Source organism: Macaca thibetana, chromosome X (assembly GCF_024542745.1).
Source record: "Macaca thibetana thibetana isolate TM-01 chromosome X, ASM2454274v1, whole genome shotgun sequence".
Taxonomy (NCBI): Eukaryota; Metazoa; Chordata; class Mammalia; order Primates; family Cercopithecidae; genus Macaca; species Macaca thibetana.
The window spans coordinates 50,345,006-50,365,985 of record NC_065598.1 but is presented as its reverse complement, the minus strand read 5'-3'; positions in this window follow the sequence as shown (position 1 = coordinate 50,365,985).

Sequence of the window (20,980 nt, the reverse complement as noted above, 5' to 3'; positions counted from 1 at the left end):
ATTTACAGAAGACATAAAGCAGGAAGGGCAATAACTAAGGTGGAGAATGACTCAAAATCCAAGTTATAATGTTTATTGAGTTCTTAGTACATGCTAAACTCTGTTCTAAGCATTTGACCTGTGTTATGATTCCTTATAATAATGCAATGAGGACAGGTGCAGTGGCTCACACCTGTAATCCCAGCACTGTGGGAGGCTGAGGCGAGTGGATTGCTGGAGCCCAGGAGTTCAAGACCAACTTGGGTACCAGGGCGAAACCCCATCTCTACTAAAAATTTTTTAAATGGCCGGGTGTGGTGGTTCACGCCTGTAATCCCAGCACTTTGGGAGGCCAAGGCAGGTGGATCACTCGGGGCCAAGAGTTAGAGACTAGCCTGGTCAACATGGCGAAACCCTGTCTCCACTAAAAATTCAAAAAATTAGCCGGCCATAGTGGTGCATGCCTGTAGTCCCAGCTACTCGGGAGACCAAGGCAGGAGAATTGCCTGAACCCAGGAGGCAGAGGTTGCAGTGAGCCAAGATCATGACACTGCACCCCAGCCTAGGCAACAGAGCAAGACTCCATCTCAAAAATAAATAAATAAATAAATAAATAAATAAATATTAGCCAGGTGTAGTGGTGTGCACCTGTGGTCCTAGCTATTTGGGAGGCTGAGGTGGGAAGATCACTTGAGCCCAGGAGGTCAAGGCTGCAGTGAGCTGTGATTGTAAAACTGCACTTTAGTCTGGGTGACAGAGCAAAACCCTGCCTCAAAAAAAATGCAATGAGGCAGGTGCTCTCACTATAGCCATTCTACAGATGAGGAAACTGAGTCATAGAGTGATGATGTAACTTGCTTAGGATGACACAGCTAGTAAGTAGTAGGAGTAGAATTGGAACTCAGACAGAGAAAGCATCTGCTCTTAGTCACAACATTATGAACCCAGATAAAGTCAAAGAGACACCTAGCCTTGGGGACAGGAAGACATTCTAGAGAAAAATATCCCAACTATACTTGGAAGTTTTACCTAAGAAACACACCCTTGCCCTGCTAGACAGCACAGGGTTTTCATTAGCAAGTATTCATAGCACAGAGTTTGAGATTTTATTATTGGAATCAGCATCAGTGGGCATCAGCTCTGAGGTCTGCAGAGAGCGTTTTAGGGTCTCTTGAATTCCAGTACCCCACCCCAACACTCAGCTTCCAGAGTTGAGCAAAAACAGAAGCTGCAATTCTACCTTTTTCCTTCTTTTTCCAAGCTGCTCCATTGCCTTTCTGAGGACATGCTTTTCTTTCATCAGGTGCCCAGATGCCATCAGTTATCTTCCTCTGCATACTGAAACCACCTTTGCAAATTATGACTTGAGATAACGAAAGAGATCTAACCTAACTAACTTCATCTTGCTTCTAACCTCCAAATTGTCCTTATTCATTCCTGGGCGTAGGCTGAACTAACTTTGGGAGGAACTTCATTTACACTTTTATAATAGTTTATAGTTTAAAACAAAGATGATAACAGCCATTTCTCAAAACAAACCTTCTTGCCTGGGGACTAGATTGCCTTTGTAGGACTAGCATTAGCCACAAGATTAGAAATTATGATTTAGGAGTCATGCAGCTAGAGGCTACAAGATTCTGACCCCCCCTAAACTGCTCCTAAGATCAGTGCTTGAGATATTTTGCAGACCCTGCACTTGATGGATCAGATCAGCTGCCAACACCCAGATTGATAAACTGGCTCTTCTGATCTTGAGGCCCCCACCCAGGAACTGACTCAGCGCAAGAAGACAGCTTGGACTCTCTATGATTTAATCTCTGACCTGACCAATCAGTACTGCCAGCTCACTGGCTTCCCCCACCCACCAAGTTGTCCTTAAAAAGTCTGATCCCTGAATGCTCTGGATTTGAGTAATATGCTCCAGACTGGTTTGAGTAATAATGAAATTCCAGTCTCCTGCACAGCTGGCTCTGAGCGAATTACTTTTTCTCTATTGCAATTTTCCTATCTTGATAAATCAGCTCTGTCTAGGCAGTGGGCAAGGTGAACCCACTGGATGGTTACAAACTTGGGAGCTTATCTGGGATTGCCCTTGTGGCTACCTGCCCATGGTTCAGTAGCCCCCCTCTGGCGATTGATCCGGAGGCCAGCCCAAGTGGCCACCTAGCTCTCTTGGACTAGGATCTGACTCTGGTTCTCTACTGGTGGGGTGCTGCCAACCCAATGTGCATTGGATTTAATTGCAATGGAGAAATAGTCCTAGGAAGGCATCCCATAACTGTAGCCCCATATAGAGGGTGTCTGTCTGTAGCCCCATTGTGGGGTGACTGGGTTGGTAAGTATCCTAGGCATTGCCAACGCCTCTTTCCTTCTCCTGACTGGCTCTGTAGCCCTATGGTGGGGTGTCAGTAGCCCCATTGCAGGGTGTCAGTTTGCAGCTCCACCTCAGGGTGTGTGTCTTGGTTTGGCTCCTTCAGGGGTGTCGGTTTGTCTGTAGCTCCATTGCATGGTGTCTGTCTTGGTTCAGCTCCTGGGGGGGTCTTGTTTGGCTTTCCCTAACTAGTAGGAAGAGTCTTGGTTCAGGAGGCTTCTCAATCAGGGAAATTTGGGGAAGATTTCTCAGACAGAGAAGAAGAGGATAGTTTGGAAGGGATACTCTTGGAGTTCTTGGTTAAGGATCTGATTTGGAAGGCCTTCTGTCTGTCTTGTCTTTGCGTGCGTTTGTATATGCGGAGGGAATCTCAGAAGGAATTGCTGATGGAAGTCCAGCAGGCCTAACACAGGGAACCCTCTTATTTGTCTGGTCACATTCAAAGCCCTAAAAAAAGCTCAACAGGCTTGTCTCAGGGTGACTATCTGGTCTTTGCCTTGCCCAAAGATCACCCATTGTGAATTATTATTTGGAAGTCATCCCTCCCCACCTGGAGTGGATCAAAGACAACAGGGACCAACAGAAGAAAGTCTGAACCTTGCCAGGTTGATACTGGGTGCTGAATGAGGTGACTAGTGTCTGTTTTGTTATATGTATTTTGTTGGGATGGAAAATGTTAATTTGGTTCCCCATGCAACCTGTTGGGCAACATCTTGCAAAACTGACAATCTTTTGCCTATGTTTCCATAAAACAGAAAAGGGTGATTTTCTTTTGTAAAGTGGCTCAACTCCTACAGCTACAGTACAGTGAGCAGGGTCATGAAAAGCCACTCCATTTTTCTGGAAGCTACAGAGAAAGGGAACCTGGAAACCCTGTATATCAGCAAAAAGGGTAAGAAATTCTTACCAGTCTACCAAAACAGAGATATAGACCAATGGAACAGAACAGAGCCATCGGAAATAATACCACACATCTACAGCCATCTGATCTTTGACAAACCTGAGAAAAACAAGAAATGGGGAAAGGATTCCCTATTTAATAAATGGTTCTGGGAAAATTGGCTAGCCATAAGTAGAAAGCTGAAACTGGATCCTTTCCTTACTCCTTATACGAAAATTAATTCAAGATGGATTAGAGACTTAAATGTTAGACCTAAAACCATAAAAGGCCTAGAAGAAAACCTAGGTAATACCATTCAGGACATAGGCATGGGCAAGGACTTCATGTCTAAAACACCAAAAGCAATGACAACAAAAGCCAAAATTGACAACTGGGATCTCATTAAACTAAAGAGCTTCTGCACAGCAAAAGAAACTACCATCAGAGTGAACAGGCAACCTACAGAATGGGAGAACATTTTTGCAATCTACTCATCTGACAAAGGGCTAATATCCAGAACCTATAAAGAACTCAATCAAATTTACAAGAAAAAAACAAACAACTCCATCAAAAAGTGGGTGAAGGATATGAACAGACACTTCTCTAAAGAAGACATTCATACAGCCAACAGACACATGAAAAAATGCTCATCATCACTCACCATCAGAGAAATGCAAATCAAAACCACAATGAGATACCATCTCACACCAGTTAGAATGGCAATCATTAAAAAACAGGTGCTGGAGAGGATGTGGAGAAATAGGAACACTTTTACACTGTTGGTGGGACTGTAAACTGGTTCAACCATTGTAGAAAACAGTGTGGCGATTCCTCAAGGATCTAGAACTAGAAATATCATTTGACCCAGCCATCCCATTACTGGGGATACACCCAAAGGATTGTAAGTCATGCTGCTATAAAGACACATGCACATGTATGTTTATTGCGGCACTATTCACAATAGCAAAGACTTGGAATCAACCCAAATGTCCATCAGTGACAGACTGGATTAAGAAAATGTGGCACATATACACCATGGAATACTATGCAGCCATCAAAAAGGATGAGTTCGTGTCCTTTGTAGGGACATGGATGCAGCTGGAAACCATCTTTCTCAGCAAACTATCGAAAGAACAGAAAACCAAATACCGCATGTTCTCACTCATAGGTGGGAATTGAACAATGAGATCACTTGGACATAGGAAGGGGAACATCACACACCGGGTCCTATTGTGGGGAGGGGTAGGGGGGAGGGATAGCAATAGGAGATATACCTAATGTAAATGACGAGTTAATGGGTGCAGCACACCAACATGGCACATGTGTACATATGTAACAAAACTGCATGTTGTGCACATGTACCCTAGAATTTAAAGTATAATAAAAAAAAAAAAAGAAATTTTACCAGCCAAGTTTCTGGTCTCTCTTTCTTTCTCTCTCTCTCTCTCTGTGAGTGTGTGTGTGTGTATAAATGGTAAACATCAATATTTGTTTTCTCTGCAAGAGTTTGATTGACAGAAAAAAGGATTTGTGAGACTAGTCTTAGGCTGTAGTAAATCTGGTGCACTTTGTGCTAAGAATTCATCTTTCTGTAATGGAAAGAGAGGTATCACAGGATAGAATGTGGGCTTAGGGCCCATATAAACCCGCTTTTCAAGCCAGCCTAGCAGTCTGGTCAGTTACAAACTTTACAATGGGTTCCTGAAACCAATACAGGATGAAATATCTCTGTCTTGTTTTGTATCCTTAAGAGCTTAGCCTTGTGACCATGTGAGGATATTTTCTCTTGGCTTCTGCCATCCAGAGGACAGGAATTTGGGGGTTCATGTCATAGCCCTAAAAATTATCTTGAGCAGTTAAAAGCCTTTGCAAGCTTGAAATTGGCTGCTCTAGACTTCTTCTGGGAAAAACAATGGAAACTGCTCAATGCTGTATAGCTCAGTAGCTAAGGCTTTGTCTTTTTGACAATGGCAGCCTGGATTCAATTCTTGGCTTCTGGAATAATTCATTTCTGGTTTGTTATTTGTGTAATTTTGCCGTTTATTGAGGATTTTTTATTAATCCATCGATAGCTTCTGTTCTTGTCTTGGTAAAAACAAACAAACAAGCAAACAAACAAAAAACTGCTTACCATCCCTTTGAGACACTGTATGTGTCCATGGTTAAGTCATAACCTTAGTTAAAACTTATTAATTTCACATGGGAGGTTGCCTGTGGTAAAGTTCAAAAGCCAGAAATATTGACTGACTGTCCTGGCTAGAGTCTGGTAATAAAAGTTTTTAATTTTTTTTTTTTTTAACAAAAGGAGCTTTGTGGTTAAAATCTTCTTAATTAAAAATGGATATCTGGCTGGGTGCAGTGGCTCACGCCTGTAATCTCAGCACTTTGGGAGGCTGAGGCGGGTGGATCACTTGAGGTCGGGAGTTTGAGACCAGCCTGGCCAACATGGTGAAACCCCGTCTCTACTAAAAATACAAAAATTAGCTGTGCGTGGTGGCACATGCCCATAATCCCAGCTACTTGGGAGGCTGCAGCATGAGAATTGCTTGAACTTTGGAGACAGAGGTTGCAGTGAGCCGAGATCACACCACTGCTCTCCATCCTGGGTGGCAGAGCAAGATTCCATTCCACCCACCCCCCAAAAAAGGAACTAATTTACAAGCTATATGTATTTAAAAGGGCTTTATCTTTTTCCTCTTCTTGGATTCTGTTTTTCTGGAAAAAAAGTTTTGTTCTTCTTGGTAGACTGAATTGTTATTCTCCATTTTGTCTTCTTGCCACTCTTGATGCCTGCATGAGAGAACCTAAGATAATTCTAACAGCCTGAGACTCCTGGGGAAAGCAGAGGAGGCACCACAGAGACCATTCTGGGAAAAACCTCTGTTTTCCTCACAGCAGACCAGGAAGTGAAAGAGAATAGATCCCTCTCAAAATATAAGGTTCTGTTCTGTTTTTCATTGCCTTAGTTGATGGTTTTGACTTTTGCGGGTGTCAGAAATTACTTTGCATTATGAAAGAAGCTTGGTATGTAATAACTAGGTAGGAAATAGTTTTGGGGATGGTTAATGGCAGTTAATGGGGGGGATACTTGGCTCTTTGATGTTTCGATTAGAGAAGCACACTCTTGGCCACCTGGCATATATGGAAACATCCCCAACCCCCCCTAAGAGATGAGACTTCCATGGGGGATGAGCTGATTACAAAATGGGCTGATTGCCTTGCAATGAAAGGCACGGTAGAAGCACTGCACTGTCTTCTCCCATAGTTTTCCCTCCTTTTTGGGGATCTAGGATCCAGTAAAAAAATGGCACCCTTAATTTTGGGGATCTGTCTTTGCCTTTCACCTGTGTGTCTTTATTAGGCCCTAGAAACTGCATGGTTTCCTAGCCCTGTTTCTCCAAGGGCTCCACCCTGAAACCAGTAATCCAGTAAAGAAACTGGCAAATGAAAAATCTTACAACTACTGGATCTTCTGTCTGTTTATTTATATGTGTTGTGTGTGTGATGTTTATATAAAAGAGCTCTAATTAATTGGCTTAGGAAAATAAGCACTTAAGTCAAATATTTTCTCATAAAAATAGAAAATTTAGTACTGGGCATGGTGGCTCATGTCTGTAATCCCAGCACCTTGGGAGACCAAGGCAGGTGGATCACCTGAGGTTGGGGGTTTGAGACCAGCCTGACCAATATGGAGAAACCCCATTTCAACTAAAAATAGCTGGGTGTGGTGGGGCATGCCTGTAATCCCAGCTGCTCAGGAGGCTGAGGCAGGAGAATTGCTGAACCCAGGAGACGGAGGTTGCAGTGAGCCAAGGCCTCACCATTGCACTCCAGCCCATACTTAATTGTAAAATATGCGATTTTCTGACCTAATTAATCCTCTAGACATTAGGCCCTCTGAAGTTCAAAAATGACACATTTGGCTTATTTGGTATAAAAATCATACAGGAAGCATTGCCAAATATGAAATGGTGTTTGGCTTTCTGTGGGCTATATTTGTGTAAATGTGTTATTGTTATATGTTCCAAAATTATGTGAAACTCCTATTATTCTGATATGAATTAGTGTATGTTATCAGTAATAATTATAATTGTTAGGTTAAATTATTGTGTGCCACAGAGGTAACAAATTTCCTTGTCGATTATATTTAACTGTGGCTGCCCTAATCTTTTTGTCTTGTTTTGATCCTGTTTAAATGATGGTTTTATTTTATTTTATTTTATTTTGAGATGGCATCTCACTCTGTTGCCCAGGCTGGAGTGCAGTGGTGGGATCTCGGCTCACTGCAATCTCCGCCTCTCAAGTTCAAGCAATTCTCCTGCCTCGGCCTCTAGAGTAGCTGGGACTACAGGTGCATGCCACCACGCCCAGCTATTTTTTTTTTGTATTTTTAGTAGAGACGGGGTTTCACCATGTTGGCCAGGATGGTCTCAATCTCTTGACCTCGTGACCTGCCCACCTTGGCCTCCCAGAGTGGTGGGATTACAGGCGTGAGCCACCACACCCAGCCTAAATGATGGTTTTATAATCAGCTATGAAACTCAATCAGGTGCTCTTAAATGCAAGTTTCTGATTGATAACTCTGGAAATCATCACATTAGAATAGAGGAAAAACTTTCAAATAGAAGGCTGAAGTAATCTTTTTTGACTTTTCCCTTAAAACATTGCTAATCGTTTTATGTTTTCCAGAGTCAAGAAAGTTTTCTTTTGAACTATTTACAGCTTTTAACAATTAAGTAAAATATACTCCTGCAAACAAAATTTGGAGCATATTTGTTTCTCTCCACCTGATTTCTTCAGAATTTGGAAACTATTTGTGAGTATTCTCAACTTATGGCAGTATAGTTATTTACATATGTGCAATAAAAATCTGTTTTCTTTTGTAACAGACACATTTGGAGAAACTGGTTATTTTACCAAGGCTTTCATTGGAATGGTATGGTTTCTTTAAAGAATCAAAGTTGGCTGGGCACGGTGGCTCACACCTGTAATCCCAGCACTTTAGGAGGCTGAGGTGGGCGAATCACCTGAGGTTGGGAGTTTGAGACCAGCCTGGAAAACATGAAGAAACCCTGTCTCTACTAAAAATACAAAATTAGCCAGGCATGGTGGTGCATGCCTGCAATCCCAGCTACTTGGGAGGGTAAGGCAGGAGAATCGCTTGAACCTGGGAGGCAGATGTTGCCATAAGCTGAGATCGTGCCATTGCACTCCAGCCAGGGCAACAAGAATGAAACTCCATCTCAAAAAAAAAAAAAAGAAAAAAAGAATCAAAGTTGATTTACAGAACCAATAATAGCCCCTTGGGGAATCTGGCCTCATACCTTGTCTACACAGTCCCTGTACAAGTTTCCTCACCTGTGGTAAGTAAAGAATGTCACTTTCTGAGAGGCCCAGGAGCCCCAAGTTATCTTGGGACCTCAAAAGGAGGGGAATTCACCCAAATCATAGGTATTTGAGGGTACAAACTCATGGTTGGGCTCAGCTTTAAAAAAGTTTTATATGAGATTCCTTATGGAACAGAGTTCCATCAAAGCCAATTTTAAAAGTCTATGTGAAAAATAATTATTCTTGCTGAACTTTATGCAAATAATCAGGCCAAGTACAATAAGACTAAAGTTTATTTTATAAACAAATCAATTATATCATGATTTGTTTTTAATAAAAATGGGGACAAGGGAGAGAAAAATGATGCTTCAAAAGAAAAACTATAGTACACCTCTTGTTAGCTGTTCTTGAGTTTTTTCTGCAGTTTGGACTAAATCCTAAATTCTTTGTGGGCTGCAAGTCCCCAAACTAATGCTTTCAGATCTTTACTTTCAAAACTGGGAATTGCACTCCTTACCCTAGTACACATTATTTACCTTATAGTATGCTGTTTCCTTAAATGTGGTACTAAAACTATAGATGACAATACTAATACCTTCAAGATGCAAGCCTTGGAACCCCAGCCAGGCCTGCATGAGTACACTCAGACAGTTGCAAAGTGGTTCTAATCTTCTCACCTTGGGGTCAATACCTACCTCCACTACACCCCTGATCAGCAGGAAGAAGTTGGAGCAGTCTTTGCTCTTTTTCCATCTTCATTAGCCAACACCTTAAGATTAAGGTGTTGTAAAACCCAACGGGAGGGATTGAAACCACGTTTGCAAAATTATGCCTGAGACAGTGAAAGAGATTTAACCTAACTGACTCCGTCTTGCTTCTAACCTCCAAGCTGTCCTTGTTCATTCTTGGGCGTAGGCTGAGCTAACTTTGGGAGGAACTTAGTTTATAGTTTATAGTTTAAAACAAAGATGATAACAACCATTTCCCAAAACAAAACTCCTTCTTGCCTGGGAACTAGACTGCCTTTGTAGGACTAACATTAGCCAGAAGATTAGAAATTATGGTCTGGAGGCTACAAGATTCTGACCCTCCCTAAATTGCTCCTAAGATCAGTACTTGAGATATTTTGCAGACCCTGCACTTGATGGATCAGCTGGCATGACCCAGATTTGATAAACTGGCTCATCTGATCTTGTGGCCCCACCCAGGAACTGACTCAGTGCAAGATGACAGCTTGGACTCCCTGTGATTTCATCTCTGACCTGACCAATCAGTACTCCCAGCTTATTGGCTTCCTCCCACCCACCAAGTTGCCCTTAAAAACTTTGATCCCCGAATGTTCAGGGAGACTGATTTGTGTAATAATAAAACTCTGGTCTCCTGCACAGCTAGCTCTGAGTGAATTACTTTTTCTCTATTGCAATTTCCCTGTCTTGATAAATCGGTTCTGTCTAGGCAGCAGGCAAGGTGAACCCACTGGACAGTTACAATACCAGCTGCTTAGCTAGAAAAAGCCTCTCCCTTCCTCACTAAACAGGCTACACAAATCACCACACTGGCTCATCAGATCGTCTGCCCTCAGCCCTGATAAAGCCATGCCCTGGCGGTTTGCACTGGCTGCCTTTTCTCCTCACTTGCTATATCGTTGAAAGGCCAGCCAGACCAACAGCAAAAAACGAAAACAAACAAACAACAACAACAAACAAAACCCAACCCTCCCAATAACAAGATTTGAAATACCTTGCCTTGCCTGGGCCCCAGGAAACAAGTTCCAGACACCACCTCCACCCCATTTACCTGTCCCTGCTGTCACCCCCTACAATACCTCACACACTACCATCCGTCCAGAAGCCCATATGGTGTCTTCATTTCAAGGTCATTTTCCTAGTCACCTTGCTCTTCTTTTCAGTTAAATTTCCTGGAATGTCTCTGCTTTGCCTGAAGCTCATTCTGCTTGCATTTCTGAAGCCTCCTTCCTGGTTGCTATTTTCAAATCAACCTATACCTGAAGAACTGCTTGGAACTAGAATTGGTATGGCTTTGCCACATCTCTACGTAGATCAGAGATTTTATCCTTTTTAATAGTCTTTCATCTCCTTCTTTTCCCTCAGGCCTTGTCCTGTTTCCTCAATGTGTAGCATATTTGAATTTCATGGTGAAGGGCAAGGTTAAACAGAGTCCCTTCCACTTCTGAGGAGTCAAAGAACATAGGTGTCATTGCTGCCACTGCCAGTTCTGCCTGCCTGCCCGGAAGCCTTAAAGCCTGTTTATTGTGTCTGGTATAAAGTACATACCCTAATTCAAGGAGCTTAACAATCAACATGAATCACATTTAGAAATCTAAGATTCTGAACATAGGCCCAAAACACAACCTAGCAGGGGTTATTAAGGGATGATGAAACTTAGCATCAGCCTGAATAGAAAAGGCTTGAGGGCTTCAACCTCAGGCCTCAGTGCAGTGTAGTGTAGCTGCCAAAAGAACAGTGAGGATGTAGTTTTATAACCAAAAGTATGGTGTCCATAGCAAGGAAGATGACGGTCTTACACAAGCCCAATGTACAGCCAGTATATGATGGCATGGCCATACTGAGTGTTAAAATATTAAAATCCTTCCATGCCCATTAGTAAATGGCAGCAGCTGAGAACCCTCCAAGTTCCTCCTCTGTTACCCTAGTGATCTCCTGGACCCTTGACTTTTCTACAGATCAGAAATTAGTGGGTTAGTGCCAGACCCAACAGAAATACCGTGGGACTTTCATCAGTGCTCACCCATTCTGATGGATTATGTCCATGCTTTAATCAGTAGGGGTGTCCAATCTCTTGGCTTCCCTGGGCCACATTGGACAAAGAAGAATTGTCTTGGGCCACGCATAAAATACACTAACACTAATGATAGCTGATGAGCTAAAAAAAAAAAAAAAAATCACAAAAAAGTTCTTAATGTTTTAAGAAAGTTTACCAATTTGTTTTGGGCCACATTCAAAGCCATCCTGGGTCACATGTAGCCCATGGGCCGTGGTTTAAACAAACCTGCTTTAATGCATTATTAAATAAGTTGAATATAATCTAAATACTTGCATTATCACCCCATGTCCTACTTTACCCCATCCCAATGAAAGCACACTAGTTGAGGATGACAGCAGTAACCAGGAAAATCACTTTATAAAAAGCAGTAATAAAAGCAAACCCTCTGCTAAGTGTTTTATATGCATGAGCTTACTTAATCCTCATTATGACCCTATGAGGTAGAAACCAATATTTCTGCTTTTATGCTTGGAAAACTGCATCACAGAGAGGTGAAGTGACTTACCCAAAGTTTCACAGAGAAGGTGGATCAAACCCATGCTACCCAACTCCATTTATATGAAGTTTCCAGAAGAGAAAAAATCAATAGAGACACAAAGTAGAAAAGTAGCTGCCTAGGGCTTAGGTGGTGGGGAGGAATGGGTTACAAATAAGTACAGGATTCCTTTTTGGGTTCATGAAAATTTTCTAAAATTGATTGTGGTGATGGTTGGGCAACTGTAAATAAATGGAAAAAACTAAATTGTGCATTGTAAGCAGGAAACTTGTATGGTATGTGAATTATATATCAATAAAATTGTGTGGGAGAGGGAGGCAGGGAGCAGGCTTGGCTCACCAGCAGGAAGAACGTTCTGACAAGTGGAATTCTGTGGCTGCAGAGAGAGGGAGGGAGCTTCCAGGTCCATCCTATTTCATGTGGAAGATACATGGGGAGCACTGGGCAGGAAGGCTGGGGAGGGAAGGCTGGCAGCAGGGAGAGAGGGTGGCAACAGGTGATCTGAAAGCTTTTCTAGCCTGAACCTGGTGAGGGTCTGGAGGGAGAAGGACTGACCAAGGAAGACAGGTAGCCTGCAAGTCTCTTCTTCACCTGACACTCTGGTGCCTTGAGTCAGCTCTGTCTGTCTCTTGGCTGCCCAGCTCTAGTCCTGCCTGATCCCTGGGTGGCCAAGGGAAGCCTGCGGGGTCCAGGATTGGAGACTGGAACCTCTGTCTTCCCAAAGACACATGGAATGCTTCTCCAGCAGCAGTCAAGGTCCCATGTCCACACTGTGGCCCCTTCCCCTGCCCACCATCGTGAATCTGAGCTTTAATCCTAAGAGCAGAGGAGCAGAATGGACTTAGGATACCATTTACTCTTGGCAGCCAAAGCTGTATAAATGTGAGCTACTGGGATGAGACTAACTTTTACCCTTGGCCATTCTCAAACTATAGGACACCTTCTACTTGAAGAATAGAATTGGAAACTCCCTAACTTAACTCCAGCAAGCTGTGTAATCCCTGTATCCAATAAGCCCCACCTTGACTTTAGCATAAATGTAGTAGCAAGAGCATGACTTAAGGAAAAGGCCAAGAATACAGGTTATCACCTGGTTTGCAATGTGACCAAAATACCAGTGTTACTAGTGTCATTGATATACTTTTCCAAGGGCAATGATAGAAGATTTTAGAGACTTAGTTAAATCATCTCTTTGCAATGCTATGGTATTGGCTGTCCGCCTAATTATCGCTGGCAGGAAGATCTCAAGGAATTCAAGAATTTTCTGTGGCAGCATTAGAGGTGGACATGGAATTGTTAGCTAAGAATGCTTTCCTAGGCCGAGGACTGATACGCTCTGCACAGTGATTAAAAACCTGGAGTTAAAAATATCAACATGCTTCTGTGATGGTTTGTGAATAATCACTGCCCCGAGCCCCTCATGGACTCCCTTGGTCCTGGCCACTCAGCCTCTCCCTCCTTAAGTTCCTCCTACTCCCCAACTTGATCCAGTGACTACAGGACCATGACTAACAGAAAGGGGCCTTCCAAAACCCAGCTCCTACTGAGACCAAGGGTGGTTAAAAATTTTGAATATTACCACCTAATTAGGTCTCAGGTCTTTTGTCTGGCAGAGGAAACACGAGACTTGTGGTCAAGCATTTCCATGGCAAAAAGCCAAATTTAGAAGAATTCTATTGTACTGTACATAGAGAGGAAATATGGAGTTATTTCTGTCAGGAAGAAAATTCAATGAAGGGCTAGGTCCTAATTCCCAGCATCGTGACCTGAAGTGAGACACTTAAGCTCTTTGTAACAAGGTGAATTTAATATTATAAAGCTTAATTAATATGTTCCAAGAGTTTATGATGAAGGACAGGAAAAGTTTTTAAAAAATCTTTCAGTTGGGATTTGTTAATTACTGTTATTATTCCTCTGATAAGCTTTAGTACAGTATATTATGCCAGTTTTTTCATAATACAAGGATCCTCCTTGAAATACCTGTCAAACTTAATGATAATAGTTAAGCATTTATTGAGCACTTACTCAGCCAGACACTATTTTAAGCACTTTACACATAGAACCTAATTTAATATATCAATTGAGGTAGACACCACTATCGTCACTATCTGATGTTGAAGAAATTGAAACCCGGAGATGCTTTAACTTGCCCACATTGCTCACCTGGTAAGTGGCTAAACGAGGGTTTGAACTGAGGCAGTCTGACTTCAGAGCCCACGTGTTTACCCACTATGCTGTACTTATATGGTCGAACAGGCCGTACTACGATATGCCAGAGTACTTTCACATAAATTACCACCATGTACTCCTCCAACATCTACCTTATTAAGGCATTCATCATCACCTTCGTGTTACAAATAAAAAAAACTGAAGCTCAGAGATGAAGCCACTGCCCCTAAGGTTACCCAATCAATAATCATCAGAACAAAAATGCTGTAAAGGACAGTTTATTGCCACAATTGGAATATGGAATATTCCATAAATGAAATGTAGACTGTAGGTTATATTAAAGTAGCATATAAATGTTAAATTTAATGATGTTGATAATGGTATGAGGATATGTAAGAGAATAGTGAAGTATTTATGATTAAAAGGGCTATGATACTTACAACATACTCTCAATAGTTGGTTCAGGAAAAATCAACTATGTGTGTGTAGATAGATAGATAGACAGATGATAGAGTGAGTGGCAAATAATAAAGGAAATGGGGAAAATGTTAGCAATAGGTGAGTCTGTGTAAAAAACATATGAGTACTCTTTTTTGTTCTTATTCTCATATTTTTTTCTGTAAACGTGAAAATATATTCAAATAAAGTATTAACAAATACAGCTCACAATCTATCCCATCCTATTTAGAAGCCCTCTCTGCTTAGTTTTGTAGAGGCTCTCATGGCTCCAGAATAGCGAAAGATGTCACCTGTGGATTTATAAGTTTTGACAAATAGAAACTCACCACAATTATTAGTGGGAGATCATCCAGAAGAATAGTTACTCAGGAAGCATTTATTGTGTTCCAGGCACTGTGCTGCATACATGTTGGGATAAAAGGCAACTAAGGCAAACTTCTTGCTCTCAAGAAGTTTGTGAACAGACACGTAAGCTATGTGTCAAGTGCTATAATTAGAGGTATGCACAGGTTCTAGGAGAAGCCAGAAGAGAGATACCTTATTCAGCCACGGGCGAGGATCAGAGGTAGTAAGGAATGTGGAGAAGTCAGGAAACATTTCCCAAAGAAGACTCTCAAATTAAGCCTTGAAGGGTTTTGCCTGGTGAACAGTAGGATGGGAAAAAGGACATTCTTGGCAGATTGTAAGAAACGAAAGAAGCAGGGTAGTAGTTAAGAACACAGACTGTCTGGTTCAAATCCCAAATCTACCACTTATTTTACTGCATGACTTTAGGTAAGTTCGTTTGTCTCTCTCTGTCTCAGTTTTCTCATCGGCCACATGGGGACGATGACAGTGCCTACCATATAGGATAGTTGTTGATGATTAAATTACAAGATATGATACATTTGCGCCACTACCTGGCACATAACAGGTGTCCAATAAATATTAGCTCAGTTCATGTCCCTTTCAGGAAACTAAAAGTTTCAATCAGTGAAGTGCAGGGTTCATAGCAGGGAAGGTAGAGAGACAGGAGGGAGGATGTGATGCCAAGCTAAAGAATTTGTGCTTTAGCCTAAAGGTGATGTGAATTTATTGAAGAGTTTTAATGACTTGCTCTATTAATAATTTGTGCTTTAGAAACGTCCCTCTGGGCTGGCCGCGGTGGCTCATGCCTGTAATTCCAGCACTTTGGGCAGCTGTGGTAGGCAGATCACTTGAGATCAGGAGTTCAAGACCAGCCTAACCAACATGGTGAAACCCTGTCTCTACTAAAAACACAAAAATTAGCTGGATGTCACAGCGGGCACCTGTAATTCCAGCTGCTTGGGAGGCTGAGGCATGAGAATCACTTGAACACGGGAGGCAGAGGTTGTAGTGAGCCAAGATTGCTCCACTGTACTCCAGCCTGGGCGACAGAGTAAGACCCTGTCTCAAACAAAAACAAAAACAAAAAAAAAAAAAAAAAAAAAAAAGAAAAAGGAAGAAAGAAAAAGAAAAGAAAAGAAAAGAAATGTCCCCCTGGTGTGGAGAATGAAGAAGTATAAGAATGCAGGCATGGAAGGGTCATTGCATCAACTCAGATGAGAGGAATTGAGGGTCTAAGATAGGAGAGTGGGGCAGAGTAGTTACTAAAGAGAGAACATTTTCAAGAGACATCATGAGAGTAAAAGTCAATGTTAACTCCCAGGTGGAAAGGGGCTCCATCCTTTGAGATAAGGAACAGAAAAGTAGCGGGATTTTGGAAGTCAGGGGGCAGAGATGATGAATTGAGTTTTAGCCGTGGTAAGTTTGAAGGGCTTGATGTACAGATGTCTAATACACGACAGGATACACAAGGTTGGGGTTTGCTATCATTTAAGATTCACAAAGCAAATTTTACTATTTTCTACCTGTGTGACCTTCAGTTAGCTATATACCTTTGCTCCACTTCCTCAATTATAAAATGATTGTGATGATTAAAATGCCCTAGTGTAAGTGAAAAGCACTCAATAAAGTGTGATGTATGATACAGATGCCAGATATTTCTCTTTTGGGGAGAACTGACACAGAGAAAAAAAAAAACCTTGATTCTTGGGTCATCTTTTAGGAAACTTTTCCCCTCTAGAGGAATAAAAGAGCCAAGAATCCATAGGAACAGACCTGCCTGTCCTAAGCCTGTGTTTTCCTCCCTTCCTAATCTATCTAGACTAAAAATAGTCAGATCAGAGACTTGGAAATAAGTCTCAAATGAAGCAGAAGAATCCAGAACTGAAATGAGGGGAATACAGAAGGCAAAACTTGAGGTAGAATTCAAAGATTCTGAGGGTATGTCACCTTTATTGAGATTTGACCAACTCCCAGAAAATAATGGTTAAACTCCAGACTCTGACTTTTGCAAAGTGCTTGGTTCTCATCTACCCTTATCAAGGTAGGTATGGTTTGTGACTATAGAGGCCACACAAGAGGTATCCTAACTCTCAGTACCACAAACTAACTTTTCTCTGTAAATCCTTAAGGGCTTGTCTACAAAAATTGTACCTTCGCTCCAATGACCTTGCCTCCTAGTTTTCCTATGGCAGTCCTCACAAGCCCCCAGTTTCTTTAAGAATAACAGAAAGAAAAATAACTATTTACGTTTCAAAACTGACTCTATCTGTAGAATGTGAAATATCTGGGGGAAAGAGTACACAGTGTTTCTTTTCAGTTCAGCTTGGCAGAGATTCACTCATTAATTGGTATTTTTATTGGACTCACATTTTTGTTGTATCCTCGATATGGGGATATGTGACTCTGATCTTTGAATCAATCATCTTTGAATCTATAGGCTCAATATATATACACCCGTTTGTCAAAACTTCTGTTCTTTTTTGTATAGGTGATGAGGAGCTTTCCTTTCCTTACCTCTAAAACACAAACATTAATACTTATCTTGGGAAGACTAAATAAGATTATATGTTGAAAGTCCATACCTACCACATTCATTCAAAAAATATTTACTGAGAACGTACTATGTGCCAGGCCCTGCATATGCATTGAGGATTGTCAGTGGACAAAGACAAATATTCCTACCTTCATGGAATTGATACTGTAGTGTGAGAAGTCTGACGAACAACTCAATAAATAAAAGTATAATATGACAAACAATGATAAGTGCCATGGAGAAAAATAAGACAAGGTATGGGGCTAAGTGAGTGCTGATCAGAGTTGGAGGCCACCACACAGCAGATGTTTCCGAAATAGTAGTTATTTCTGTTAGGGCTCTTTAGTGTCTACACCTCAAGCATTCCTTGGATCCAGGTCCTAAGTGCTTGCAACAGTTCAAAAACATGTATCAAAACCTAAGTATGGCTCAAGCACGTGATAGGTTTTAGGGGGTATAAAGATGAACAAAGCATGACCCATGGCCAGAAGTATCTTTTCAACATATTGTAGTAAGTGATCAAACATGGGATGTGGAGTACAGAGGGTAAAGGAAAGTCATTTAGCACAGGCAAGAATCAGGAAAGGTTTTCAGGAGGTGCTGATGCCTAAGCTTAGACTCAAAGTTTAGGCATCCTGAGAGAAAAGGAATTGGAAGGGTGACCTTGGCAGAAAATAAAACACAACCAAAGTTACAGGCGAGGTGAGTAAGAAGAACTACATGAAGTTCATGGAATGGAGAGTGGCAGGAGATGAAACCAGAGAAGTAGGCATAAGTCAGGGCATGGAAAGTAACGTCATAGACATCACTCAGAGGTATAGAAAAACACTTTTTTTCTACAAAGCAATCTTTGTAGGATAGATTACAAGGAAGTCAAAACTAGAGGCAGAGAATCCAGATAGGACACTACTAGCATACTCCAGGTGGGGGAAGATGAGAATGCTACAGAAGATAGAGAAGAAAAGATGGATTTGAGAAGTATTAATATTTAGAAAGAGAAATTGGAAGGCCTTAGTGACTGGTTTACCTAAAAAATGAAAACTCAGTAGTGACTCCCAAGTTTCTGACATAGGTGACTGAGTGGATAGTAGTGCTATGATGGCAAGTACAGAGCAAATGATGGATTCCTTGGTGAAAGATGATGAATTTAATTTTGGACCCTCTAAACCACATTCAATGACTTATTTTCAGAAGCCACTCTTTTGGGACTTGGTGTAATATAAGGTTTTATAGTCAGGTATATGTGGGCCTAGACTATACTATAGAGGTAATAATAAAAATTTACCTCATAGGATAAGGAAGACAAAGCTTTATAATGCACATGAATTGCTTAGCACAATGCCTGGCAAATAGTAAGTGCTAAAAAAATGTAGATTTTGTATTAGCTATTATCATTAGGCCCATTCTTCTCTTCTCTTCTTTTCTTTTCTTTTCTTTTTTGAGATGGAGTTTTGCCCTTGTTGCCCAGGCTAGAGTGTAATAGCGCAATCTTGGCTCACTGCAACCTCCACCTCCTGTGTTCAAGTGATTCTCTTGCCTCAGCCTCCCAAGTAGCTGGGATTACAAGCGTGCACCACCACGCCCAGATAATTTTTTGTATTTAGTAGAGATGGGGTTTCACCATGTTGGTCAGGCTGGACTCAACCTCTTGACTTACAGTGATCCACCAGCCTAGGCCTCCCAAAGTTCTGGGATTACAGGCATGAGACACTGCACCCGGCTAGCCCTGTTCTTTTCTAGCCTCAAATCATACCTCCCACTTTTGCTCAACTCTCCTAAAATTGCTTTTAAGGTTTTCTAGCTGACTTGCCTCTGACCTCTTAGTATACTTCTTTGGGAGCTGCCCCAAGGATTTCTATAATCTGCATTAATTATCCTGTTTACTTTCCAGTTTCTTCGTGGTTTTGAAAAGAGCTTCGTCTCTATTCTGCAAATGTTTTCCCTGCTGAATCACCATCTCATGCTCCCCTTGACCTTCAGATTACTGTGCTTTGTATTGCTTGCTTAGACAAATTTTTAGCAGGTACTTCTCTCCAGGCACCAATCTGATCAGTATCAGCATGATCACTAAATACTCCCTCCATTATCTGATAATTTGTTACCAGAAGAGACTGCCCAGTGCAACATTTTTGATGACGATACTTACCATACATTTAACACCTATTTGGCTAGGGGTGAGACATTTGTTCTCCCAATTAATCCCTATAAACCCTCTGAGGTAGGTACTAGTATTATCTCAATTTTATAGCCAGAAACTAACACATATTCAGCATTTGCATGATACCAGGTACTACGTCTTATTCTGTTTGGACTACTATAAAAAACACCATAGGCTGAGTGGCTTATAAACAACAGAAGGCTGGGCGCAGTGGCTCACACTTGTAATCCCATCAATTTGGGAGGCAGAGATGGGAGGATAGATTGAACTTAGGAGTTCGAGACCAGCCTGGGAAACATAGTGAGACCCTGTCTCTACACAAATATATAAACAAATTAGCCAGGTGTGTTGATGCGTCCCTGTGGTCCAAGCTGTTCAGGAGGTTGAAGTGGGAGAATCACTTGAGCCCAGAAGGTTGAGGATGCAATTAGCCATGATCACACCACTGCACTCCAGCCTAGAAGATATAGCGAGACTCTGCCTCAAAAACATAAACAAACCCAGAAATTTATTTCTCATAGTTCTGGAGGCAGGGAAGTCCTCCAAGATCAAGGTGATGGCAGGTTCATGTCTAGTAAGGGCCAGCTTTCTGGATCATAGATGGCCATCTTTTTGTTGTGCCCTCACATGGCAGAAGGGGCAAAGGAGCTCTCTGAAGCTTTGTTTATAAGGGCACTAATTCCATTTATGAGGGTTCGCTATGACTTAAATCACCTCCCAAAGGCTCCACCTTTTAATACACTCACATTGGGTTTTGGATTTCAACATATGAATTTTGAGGGGACATGAACATTTAGTCAATAGCATACTATGTTAACATTTTGCATGCATTAACTTATTTAATTCTCATACCAATTCAAAATGTAAGTACCATTATTAGCCCCATTATTCAAATGAACAAACTAGGCCTTAGTGTAGATAAGTTAAAGTAACATGCTTAAGGTCACACAGCTGATAGTGACAGTTCAGGGATGGAAATACGAGCATATTTGCTCCTATGTCCTGCTGTATGCCACAAGGGGACAAGAAAAAGAAGGACTGGGAAGTGGGAGCCTGGCTGAATATGTATGTCTGATTGGATGAGTGGATATGGCTACTGTACATCTTTTTATTTAAAAACAAAATTAGGTCAGTTTCTTAGATGGTGTTACTTCTAAGGTGATGATCAGGAAATAGAGTTAAAAGGCTGGAATTTGAAATTCCTTCTCCAGCTCCTTCCCACTTCTCACCATCTACCCAAACACACATTAAAACTTCTAATTCTGACATCAGTAATCAAAGACATTGAGTGCGGAGGAATAGACTATACTTTGACCCACATCCTAACATAAAAATTTTCATTTTCTGCAGTCCTTTCTAGATTGTATCCATATAATACAATTTTACATTGTTGTAACTGCTTTGTAACATATTCATTTAATATTTTAAAGTAAATCTTTTATCATTCATATTTC